Genomic DNA, 12,750 nt, shown 5'->3' with positions numbered 1-12,750 from the left:
GCCTTGCAAACGGAAGAGAGCCCCGGGCTCGAGGATCTTATGAGCTAAGGGCTCTCTCCTGGGGCAGCATGCAAACAAGCTTTATAATCAATCATCAGCTAAGTGTGAACTCTTGAAGTTTTGTAAAGTTTGTCCTCATAATCGTTAGTCAGCCTTTTCACTCCACTACTCCTCCTACATACAATGAAACTTTCGGAATGCAGTTAGTTCCTTGTGTTTACTTTAAGACTGCAATTCATGAATTACCCACAACAGCAACAGATTTTTTTATTAGTTTGTATTTATTCCATTTGGACTTTTTGTTTTCAAATTCAGTTAGTTATAATAAGATCTTTAGAGGTAGATTTACTAGTTGTTATTAGTTTCTATATTTTAAAATTGCTTAGTTTTAATTTAGTTTTGTATTAGTTTCAGAATTACTGTAGTTAGTTTTTTTCCCCAAAATTAAGATATTTGATTGGAGCAAGATTCAAAATCATCAGAATAAACATTGTATAATACACTCAACCATACATTTTTTGAAAAGTATTTCAGAGGACACATGACCACTATCATTCTCAAATTCAAATACAACAGTTCACAAGATAGCAGCCTTAAATACAATATGTGTGCAAGGCAGCTTCTGAGGTTAGATACATAGTAGTGATGGTAAGTTCAGATCTTTAATGCGAACCAGATCTTTTGTGACAATCCTTCCAAGTTTGGGCTCAACATACCAAAAATATGTAGTCAGCATTCATAATTTCAATCAGTTTAAACATCATTATGATTTGACAAATTTCTTAATATTAAGTTTTGCAACCCAACTGAAGCATGATTCACTTCATCAAATTCCATTACCATTTTCTGTAAACGTACGTTTCACCAGATCCTCTCATTTAAGCCCTCAGTTTATCCGCACTGCCGTTTTGTATGCACACAATACAGTTTCAGTTAGTTCTAGTTTTTTTTTTTAAATACTCTCTTTTATTTTTATTTCAGTTAATGAAAAATATAATTTTTTTTTTTTGTTAACTATAATAGCCTTCAACAGCACATTTATCAATAGAGTGTTAGAATATGGTTAAAGTACTGATTTATTAATGTCGACTTTATGAGGGTATTGATGAGACATTCAGCTGAATGAAATGCAGACTGACGTTAAGAGGACAACATGCACGCCTTGTGGCTCGGGGCAGAATATGGACCTGCTTTATTTTCTTTCCCCCCTTTGTCCCTGGTTCACTCTACTTCCTTCATTCCTTGAGAAGGTTACACTTTTTTTTCCTTCTATTTATCTATTGTATAGATTTTTCCACCATCTTCTATTCAAATAAAATGCCGCCCACTATGAAATCGTGGAGTAAACATGGTTTCACAGCTTAGCCTGAAAGGCGGGAAGGAGGCGAGCAAGGAGAGATGGAGAGGGCGGTGCACTTGCAGACACACAAAATCAATGCTGATCAATGTTTTATATCACCAAGATGCTGCTCCTCTCGACCTGCTCCAGCTGGAAAAAAACACCTCCCAATCACCTATCCTACACGAGGGCGTCAGGTCCCTTTGCTGTTTTACCCAGAGCTCAATATCCCGCTCCACCCTCAATCAAGAGGGAGAAAAGAGGCCAACGTTAAGAAGCTGAGGATGTTCAACAGGCATGTCAAAGGTTTTTAGAAGTTATAATTGATATTAAAGATTGTTTAAGAACATGTCGTGATTCACTAAGACCAGTGATTAGATTGTGTTTAGATGAATGAAGCATCGCAAAGGCTGATCATGCTAGTCATACATGGCAATAGCTGCTTTTCCACTATTGTGCTAAATCATTCTAAGACCAGTCAGGTATGGTTTCAGTTGTGGTTTTATATGCGTTTTGAATTTCACAGCACAATTACAAATTGTTCGCAGAAGTTAATGTTTTTGGTAATGATACCTTTATCATCTGATTGTAAACTAATTGTAAACACCTGTGGAAAATAATATGTAAATGTGTATGATGTTTTCAGTTCGCTCAAATTACTGTTGCTTGCTCTTGGCCTGGCATACAACATTTTTTTGGGAATTTTTCAACCTAGGATCATTGGAAAAATGTGCCCAGGACTACATTTTTGAGAACATATAAGCAGTAGCGGTTCTAAGGAGGGTTCCAGGGGGGGCCGGTGCCCTCGTGTCAACAAGTTTGGCCCCCCCTCTGGCCCCCCTAAATTTGGACGTGTATTTTTGTGTCTAAATGCTACGGAGAAGTGAGATCAGCCATCAGTGGGGCGTGCTCTCTGTGTTGCGTGCACTCGCTCTGTCTGCTTTCGCGTGCTTTCGCTCTGTCAGTTACGGTGCTGCACGCATCATTTTCCTGCATACGTCAGAAGTTAACCCCCGAATTGACATAGGTAATAAGATTCAATTTCAGTCATGTTCATGTGAAAAACTATCAAAATGTCCAGTTATTAGCATTCTGTTTTCAATAGCGATTTTAACACTTTGAATAGAGGAAGTCCTCGGCTATGCAGAGGCTATTATTAATCAGAGATTGAGTGTGAGTTAAATAGCTTTACATTAGGAAATGCAGTCACGAACTTACAAACAGTCACCAAGCTGGAGAACAGATGAAACACAGTGATCCAGTTTAGTTTTCAGTCACTCTCATGTAAAAGTCATATTCAACCCATTTAGTTTTGCCTTCATTCGTTTTTGATTTCAGTCGTGACATAAAGCACGAATCTATAACACATGATTTATTTACAACACATTTTTAAACATAATAGTTTAACTTACTAATTTCTAATAACTACTTTTATCTTTCCCATGGTGACAGTCAGTGCATAATATTTTACTAGTTATTTAGCAAGATCGTTGTATTCATATTAAAGTACCTTTAAGTATTCTATAGTTTTTGATTAAAATAAAAGTGTAATTTAAAGACTTCACTAGGCTATGTTAACTAGGAAAGTTGGAATAATTAGTCAAGTTATTGTTTAACTGGTTTGTTGTATAGACAATCAAAAAATACACAGTAAATATTTCTTAAAAGGAGGCTAATTTTATTTAATTTTTTATTTATTTTTAAAATCAAAAACGGCTTTTATTCAAGAAATAAACTGTAAAAAAAGACTTATTATGAATCCAGAAGAATGATTTGTGTTTAAAGGAAATACTGTGAAAATCTGGGTTTGATTTAGATCACTTGGAAAACATTACTGTATTTGAAATTAATGGAAGGGCAAAAATGGATTTCAACTGCATCTTGTTGGCATTTTTTTCAGTTGGCATTTTATGTGTGGAGTTTGCGTGTTTTCCCCGTGTTGGCGTGGGTTTCCTCTGTGTGCTCCAGTTTCCCCCCACCAGTCCAAAAACATGTGGTATAGGTAAATTGGGTAAGCTAAATTGTCTGTGGTGTATGGGTGTTTCCTAGTGATGGGTTGCAGCTGGAAGGACATCTGCTGCCTAAAACATGCTGGATAAGTTGGCGGCCCCAGATTAATAAAGGGACTAGGCCAAAAAAAATTGAAAAAAAATTGAAATTGAAAATATAGGCTAGTGTCATTTCGAAATGACGTAAAACACAAACCGTGGTGAATACAACACACGAAAAAAAAAAACAAACGGCTCGCGATTAGAATGAACAGCAAATCAGCCAGCAGAGGATCAATAACAGACTTTTATTGGTCATTTTTGTAAATTGCACGTCTTTCATACCTGTTAAGTTTCATGCCAGTAACGTTACTCTCTCTCTCTCTCTCCCTTTGTGTGTCTTAAAGAGCCACTGAGCTTACACTGTATTTCTGACGGCAGAACCGTGAACTAGGAGAACGTTTTTCTCGTATTTCTGATGCACTTGAACCACATGTGACAGATTATAGCAGCTTTAACAGACACATTTCTAAGTTGTGTGTCACCAAAACACTCTGTTATCCATTAAAAACGTTATTGAAGCCCATTTTCGGAGCGCAAATTACCAGTTGTACACGCTGTAAACGGAAGTTTTTAGCATTCTACCACAAGACGCTGGTCGCTATGGCGCCCTCCATGCAGCAGCCATGAAAAAGGTCTATAAGACAAATATGTTCCCTGGACCATGTCTTGTTGCATTTTTTTCACAATTCCCCTAGAGGGCGTTGTATACATTTCTCAATACTCAAATACTTTACTGGGGCATGTTTTCTTATATGTGCCAAATCCACCAGAGGCCGCTGTGTACATTTCTGTAAACAGTAACGTCCTTTTTGTGTACGTCCATGAGAGAAGTCAGCTTGTCATTGCGCATAATATATCAGCTTTATGTCAATAAACTCAACCAATAGAGTATTCAAAGCCAACAAGAGGAGAAAAGCCGTTGTGTCTGTATGCTTTACTGCAACATTACACTGCTTTTTTGATGTTTTGTTTCAGGTTTCTTGAACCATCCTGAGCCCTACCTGAACTGTGGTCTGCTCCACCTGCTAAGTCTGGCATAGTTTGCGGTGAGTTACCAAGTGCCAGTCACACTGGAAAAGCCATCCCTACGGAGGTAAGCAGTCAGCAGTACCACCCCGGCGCATTTATTTTAGACACAAAGGCCGCATTTACACTGCTATGTTCAAGTGACTCAATTCAGATTTTTTTTCTCCCATGTGGCACAGATTGAATACGGCCCATGTACGTGTAAGCAGGAACAAATCACATAGATTCCAATTTACTCAAATCAGATTCAGGCCTTAATATGTGGAAATTTAGCCAATATGAATTGGATCTGTGTTCTTGTGTCTGCAGTGTAAGCAGGCAGATCGGATTTTCACCTGTTAATGCGAGTCACACAGCATTAAAAATAGTAGCGAATGACGTCAAGTCTGATGCCTTTTTTTTTTTTTTTTTTTTTCAGGACAGACTTCACTCCCAAACCTTAAATTTCATACACGAGGACTTAAAAAGCGTTTTGTTGGAATATCATGCTAATTCCATGCGTGTTCAAGAGAAAAGGTCAGGAGAGGTTTTTCTTCAATGCCAAAAATCGTAACAATTTATTAGATACAAATGAATAATTCGATGACAGAGCTCTGGGTTACATTACCCCAATGCAATACAAGAATTACATTCAAGAGGTTCGCAACTAACATATATTTCCTGACTTCAGCATATATACACCACCGATCTTAACAGGTGGAGTTTTGGTGTAACGTCACTTGTCAGTCATTGTTCAGTCCTCCATTGGCCGCCCCTTCGGCATACTTCCTCTTTTTCTATGAATTCTCTGCCCAACAACAAAGTGTACATCTTTCTGTGTTCTGTGTTCAGTTTTAACACCTCTCTTCAGACAGGAAGTTTCTGCAGAGCTGAATTTAATTTTGGACCCGCATCTATCTACTTCTGCAAAAATGCTAATTAGTATGCACAGCACTCACCCACAACATTAGAAGTTCAGTTAATATATGACCCTTACATGACCAATACAAATGATTGTTTGATTAAAAGAAAAGAGACAAAAAATAATAAAAAATGGTTCCTATTATTCAATAATTTATATTGTCATATAGCACAAGTATTTAAGCAAGTTAACGAGAGCGAGAGAGCGCAGTGTTCATCATGTAACCAACATAAACTAATATAAAACTAGTGCATGCATCACGCCCATCAAACAAAATTGGATACATTTACAAAATCGGAATTGACCATCAATATCTGCAGTGTAAATGCAGCCAAAATGCAGACATATGTATCAATGAGCAAATATTTCTCAGTTCTCAAAATGGTACACCTTGACACATTTTCCCAATGAGCCTGTGTTGTAAAGAGCAATGGAAAAAAAATCAGTTTAGTGTACACCTTTGATATGTAAACTCACACATATAAATATTTTATGCTCTTGTTTTTATAAGCTTGGTGTCAGTAGGATATTTTTTCTTTCTATAGATACCGGCCACTTAATTAGGTACACTTTACTAGTACCAAGTTGGACCCCCTTTTGCACGTAGAACTGCCTTAATCCTTTGTGGCATAGATTCAACAAGGTACTGGAAATATTCCTGAGATTTTGGTCCATATTGTCATAATAGCATCTCGCAGTTGCGGCAGATTTGCCGGCTGCACATCCATGAAACAAATTTCCTGGTCCTCCATATCCCAAAGGTGCTCTATTGGATATCTATATTGGACATCTGGTGACTGTGAAGGCCATTTGAGTACAATGAACTCATTGTCATGTTCAAGAAACCAGTCTGAGATGATTCTTGCTTTGGCATGGCATGTTATCCTGCTGAAAGAAGCCTACAAACATGGGTACACTGTGGTCATAAAGGCATGGACATGGTCAGCAACAATACTCTGGTAGGCTGTGATGTTGACACGATGCTCGGTTGTAACAAGTGGTTATTTGAGTTACTGTTGCCTTTCTGTCAATTGGAACCAGTCTGGCCATTCTCCTCGGACCTCTGGCATCAACAAGGCATCTGCTCCCACAGAATTGCCGCTCTCTGGATATTTTCTCTTTTTCCTACCATTCTCTGTAAACCCTAGAGATGGTTGTGTGTGTACGTCCCAGTAGATCAGCAGTTTCTGAAACACTCAGATTTATATACATTTTTATACCCTCTCAAAAAAAAAACACATTTTCACATGCACAAAGATGACTTTGCTTTATCTTGTTTTTTATTTGCAGCATGCATCCATTTTTTTAAGGGCACATGCAGCTTTAAAGTGCATTCTCTTATGCTCTGTTTTTGAACACATCTTAGTTATGCGCATCATATTAGCATATTCAGTTGATAACCCTATCAATATAAACTAACTTTTATGGCACTACCTTATTATTCTTTTATGATCGTCCTTTGGTGAAGGAGTTTGCCCTTATCTGTTAACAAGTGCAAACACACACACACGCGCACGGCAAGGAGGGAGGGAACGTGATTGGTTTTGGCGATACAGGGAAAACATGTATTGCATTCGCAGATAGAGTTGGAGTATCCAGTAAGGAATATTACAGACCAAAAAGATAAGGTGTAGCACAATTTGTGTAGCGCCGCAAGCTTCTCTGTTAACACCCATAAATAAATAAATAAACAAAAGATCCAAGATATCCCATGTAATTTTCTGCCCTGCCTGTGTTAAAGAGATGGAGCGTGCGCGTTGTGTAAATGGCCCAATATACTAGCAAGACACTAAAATCCAATACCGTCTTCTCCCCTCACACAGTAAACAGTATTTTTTAAAAGCATGACCAGCAAACACAGAGACAAGCAAATTTAATCCAGAGTTTTTTAACAGGTCTGAGTGGATCGATACCACAATCCCTTAGACGCGCAGAGCATTTCTAAAGCGACAACAACAGCAGGAAATAATGATACTTGGGGGGGAAAAAAAAGGAGCAACTGTCAGAATAGAGGCTGGCACATCGGTGATGGTGTCTGTTCTCTCTAATTAATTTTCTCAGAAATGGAGACAAAGTGTGCCAGAGTTTTATTTCCATGCCCGGCACAAGAAGCTAATGAGTTTCCTACTGAGCAAAGCTGAAGATAACCAGGAAGGGGGGCTGGGAACACATGCATACCATTCCAACTTAATGTGCTTCACAAATGAATTTGCTATCAGCTCAACTTGTGCCATAATGGTGATTTTATAGCTGCTGGAGCTTCAGCGGTGGTGAATTGTGTCGCGGATGGTGCCCAAGAGATAAAAACCTCAGGTTGCTTGTGAAACAATGCAAATGGGGAAATGTGCGAGCGCTCTGTGAATATTGGTTTTGCTAGGGTTTTCTGTAGTTGTGTGCGGGCCAAACTTTTAGAATGGGAAACACAGACATTCATAAGTATTTAAAGAGAGAGTTTATTCAGAATTCAGTTTATATTCAGTAAATTTAACTTGTGTTTGTTCCCCCCTGAAAGTCATAACGAACTTGGCATAGTTTACCATGGGCAATATTATTATACATTGGTTTAAGTGCTTTTGCATTTTTATTTGTTATTTGTTCATTGTCATTGTATAATTTCTGTGCATGTGTGTTCCACAGAAGAAATTAAATCACATTGTGTCTGGAACCATGTACATTAGAGTATATATTTGCCTTTTTTATTATTCGAAATGAACTAGGGTCCGTTCTTCGCCCCAACCCCCCCCCCCCCCCCCCCTTTGGTTTTTTCTTTAAGTATTTCCCAATGATGTTTACTAGAGAAAGGAAATATTCACAGTATGTCTGATAAAATTTTCACTTCTGGAGACAGTCTTATTTGTTTTATTTTGGGCAGAATAAAAGCATTTTTAATAAAAAAAAGAAAAAAAAAACATTTTAAGGTCAGTATTATTAGCCCCTTTAAGCTGTATTTTTTTTTCGATAGTCTACATAACAAACCATCGTTATACAGTAACTTGCCTAATTACCCTAAACTGCCTTGTTAACCTAATTACCTAGTTAAGCCTTTAAATGTCACTTTAAGCTGTATAGAAGTGTCTTAAATAATAATATCTAGTAAAATATTATTTATTGTCATCATGGCAAAGATAAAATAAATCAGGTATTAGAAATGAGTTATTAAAACTATTATGTTTGGAAATGTGCTGAAAAAAATCTCTCCGTTTTAAAGAAATTGGGGAAAAATAAACAGAGGAGCTTGTAGTTCTGACTTCAACTTTATTTTAAATAGATTTTAAAGTTGGCTTAATATGACATTAAGATCTGCCTTTTCCCCATATTGTGACACACATGCAATTTAAAATTTTCTCCTTTATTTTTTTAAAATACTTGATAGTTGGAAGATTGTTGTTGCTAACAAAATGAAGGATGCTTGATGAATGGTTGAAAGCATGGAAGAAATGAGACCTGCTCTGATAGCAGAAGTGAAGATTGCATGTCCAGAAGTGAACAAAAGTTGTTTTAAGGAGGGAGACAAGGTTATGCCATTTGATTAAAGATTAAAGATTATGATAAAAATTATGAATAAAAATTTAATGAATTGCACAGTTTTATACATAGAAAAATAAGAGTAGATTTACATTTCACAATGACTTTTACTTGTAAATATAATCAAACATTGGAAATATATATATTTTATTTTATTACTTTCATTAAATAATATTTTCAGGATAAAATCTGGATGTTAACATGAAGTAATAATAATAAATTATAACAGTAAAATAATAAATATATTTACACATTATACATTATTATTATTATTATTATTATTAATATATATATATATATATATATATATATATATATATATGTATATATATGTATATATATATATGTATATATATATGTATGTGTATATATATGTATATATGTGTATATATATGTATGTGTATATATATGTGTGTATATATATATATATATATATATATATATATATATATATATATATATATATATATATATATATATATATATATATATATATATATATATATATATATATTCAATACATTTTTAACAATGCTTTAAAGCATTTAAAATTTATATATTTTAAATACTATCATTTGCTTTTTAACATGTTTAAATGTGAATTAAAGTACAAAATAAATCTGTTAATCATAAGCAACTGTCACTTCAGGAAATGTATTAACCTCTCAACTAATATTGATTTATTTAAAAAAAAATTACAGATGTTTTAAAGCATCAGGTTTTGAGTGAATAAACTTTTAGTAAAGCAATAGAAATCTACCAGGTGTGATTCAAATACCTGTAAATCAATCTTCACCTTACTCTTCACCCAAATACTTAAGATTTTTTTTGAGTAAATCATGACAATTTTTATTACAAATTATTAGTGTTATTCATTATAGAAAGATGATACATGTTGTATTCCTCCCTAAAAATGCCTAGTGGTTGCTTTTGTTTCCATCCCAGTTGCAGCCCCATGCAGTTCCCTCACTCCCTCTTCCACTTCCTGTGGCGAAACTTTCTGTAGCCAGACCTTGATTTATGTCTCTGGCTTTGCAGGCCAAACAAAGGTTCAACGGCGCAGGGGATCGATGGGCAAGTCGTGGAATAAAAGGCAACAGACTCAGCAATGACTTGAGCGCTGCATACTGAGTGAGTGTCTCTCAGCTCTCTTCAACTGAGACGCCCTCCATGGGCAAATGCTGATTAGATGAGGCCTTAATAAGCACTCGGGAAACACTCAGATTTAATGAATGACTCAGTCCTTCTGATGGCTGACATGTGTTTTTATATTATTATGATATCTAATAAGACCACAGATCAGCAGCATTTTCCAGTATTATTTTATGTATTTCTACCATTGCCAACAAGTCTACAGATTACTTGCTTTTATTTACAAACTAAGGTTGCGTTTTACTAGATGCTAGTTTTAATCCATCTTTGTCACTACAGATTTTAATATACTACTAGTTTCATAGAGAAGTATTACATTTAGGGACAGGCACCAAAATTATTTTGATCCTACCAATCAGATTGTTTTGTTTAAATGGGGAACTAGCTCATTTAACCAAAGTTAAGCGTGGGGTACCTCAAGGTTCTGTTTTAGGCCTTTTTTTCTTAATACAATGCTGGACAATTCTTGTCGCCTATCCAAGTTTTTAAGTTTTTTTATTTGTTTATTAAACTTTTACAGATATAACGAAGTATTTTTACAAAGAAATTTAAACCAATATTATTCCCTCTTAACAAGTTGAAATTACATAGATCTAACTAAGAAAAAAATTATAAAATACAGTTTTTATTAAATAATTATAATAATATATTGAATAATATTTAATGTTATTTATTTATAATAATATTTATTAGTTATAATTATTTATAATTAAATTATAAATTATAAAATAAATAAATAAAAACAAATAAATAAGTAAATTCCAAAATAAATATTTATTAATTAAAAATGAAACATCTGTACAGAATACACATATACTTTTAATAACCTTATTATAAAAAACAAATGAATCCTCAGGTATTTATACAAAGTACCTTAATATGTTTGCATTGCAATTGAAAGGCCCTAAGATTTAGATAGACAGTGGCTGTTTCTCAATATGCGTTCTTCAGCGGTCTTGCGTCCTCGTGTTCTTCTGAAACGTCATCATCAGCTGCCTAAGTTCAGTTCCAATACTCAAGACCGCAAGTTCGGAGGACGCGTGAAACTTCCTGGATGTGTTCTTGATATCGAGGACTTGAGCACCGAACTCGCAGCATCTCAATTCTCAAAGGACGCATTCTCTTCCTTCGCGGTCTCCTGAGTTCGTTCTTCCGAGGACACCTGGCAAGACCGGTCTCCACAAGAACACAAGTCTGTTCTCTGCGTTCTTGGAATTGAGAAACAGCCAGTTTGTAGAGATACTGACATGCTCAGAAAAGAAAATTCTAAATGGGTCCCATGTTTCAGAAAAAGCCCTAATATTGGCATTTATTGTCAACCTGATATTTTCCAAATGGATGAAACTCATTGCATGTCGCAACCAGTAGTCAAAACTCGGGGGAAATATTTGTTTTCATAATAACAGAAGACAACGTCTTGCTAACAGTGTCAAAAATGCAAGGGCGTTTACAGTACAGCTCGATAATCCTGCTATATTTAGGGAAAGTTCAAAAAGTGAAATAAGTAGGCACAGTTCAATGTCTATCTTTGTCACAGAAGAGAAACACTTGAAAATTGATAGCCAAAAAGAAGTGATTGATGGACAAACCAAAACGTATGTATTAAGTATGCAGGTGCTTGCTTACAGCGATCAAATATAGCAGGGGTGTCCAAACTCCTGGACGGCCAGCGTACTAGAAAGTTTAGCTCCAACCTTAATCAAACACACCTGAACCAGCTAATCAAGCTCTAGATATAATAGAAACTTCTGGGCAGGTGAGTTAAAGCAAATTGGAGCTAAACTCAGCAGTACACCGGCCTTCCAAGACAGAGTTTAGATACCCTTGATATATAGGGACCACGTATCAGTTATTTTTGTCAATCTCACTTTTGTCCAGTATATTCGATAAACAAATTTTAATTGGATGATCCTATGTCGTGCACAGATAGAGTATGAACGCGGGACAAAATCTGGTCCCACGTCTCATCCTTGAATGGAAGATTAAGGTCTGCTTCCCACTGTTATTTGATAAAGTAATGAGAGGTAGTAGAAAAAGAGGAGATCAGCCTGTATAGAATAGAAAGTATATCTATTTTAACCAAGTATACTTCAAAAATTTGGTCAAGTTGAGATTTTGGTGGAAGGTTTGGGTTTTTAACAAAGTTTCTAAATTGCAAGTATCTAAAGATATGAGTGCTAGGAAGAGAACAGTTTTGTATTAATTGTGCCTATCCAAGTTTTAGGAACAACAAATAACTTGCCTTCTAGTTGATCATTTGTTATCGGAAGTGGCTTATATGAAAGCCAAATGTCTCTAGATTACGCTTATTTTACCAAAATTCAGTATAATCATGCCTTGATTTTTAATCATTTAAGTAGGACAGTAAGGCTCAATATAAAGTCATGGTGCATTGATAAAAGAATAAATATTGTGTATGACTCCCATGAGCTTGGTGGACTGCATCCAAACATCTCTGCAATGACTCAAATAACTTCTGGAATGGCAAAGAAAGCGGGGCTCCCATCATCATACTCTGGATTCATCTGCAATGCCTCTTTCTTCAACTAACCCAAACATGCTCAATAATGTTCATATCTGGTGACTGGGCTGGCCAATCCTGGAGCACTTTGACCTTCTTTACTTTCAGGCACTTTGATGTGGAGGCTGAAGCATGAGCAGCGCTATCCTGCTGAAGAGTCTACCCACTCTTTTGGTTTATAATGTAATGGGCAGCACAAATGTCTTTATCTCAGGCTGTTGATGTTGCCATCTAC

At 35.8% G+C, this 12,750-nt stretch overlaps 1 protein-coding gene across 1 annotated transcript in view; it reads left to right on the top strand.

The window, feature by feature from the left end:
- The window catches only part of LOC141379815 (uncharacterized), a 461,403-nt gene that overhangs the window by 9,046 nt on the left and 439,607 nt on the right, over positions 1–12,750 (top strand). The window contains exon 3 of the mRNA XM_087300926.1: positions 4,366–4,483. The gene's annotated coding sequence lies outside the window, so the exon portion shown is untranslated. The remainder of the gene's footprint in view (positions 1–4,365; positions 4,484–12,750) is intronic.

This window comes from Danio rerio, chromosome 21 (genome assembly GCF_052040795.2).
Source record: "Danio rerio strain M-AB ecotype USA chromosome 21, GRCz13ab, whole genome shotgun sequence".
Classification (NCBI taxonomy): domain Eukaryota; kingdom Metazoa; phylum Chordata; class Actinopteri; order Cypriniformes; family Danionidae; genus Danio; species Danio rerio.
Note: the sequence above shows the minus strand (reverse complement) of the source record. Positions and strands in the feature narration are given on the sequence as shown.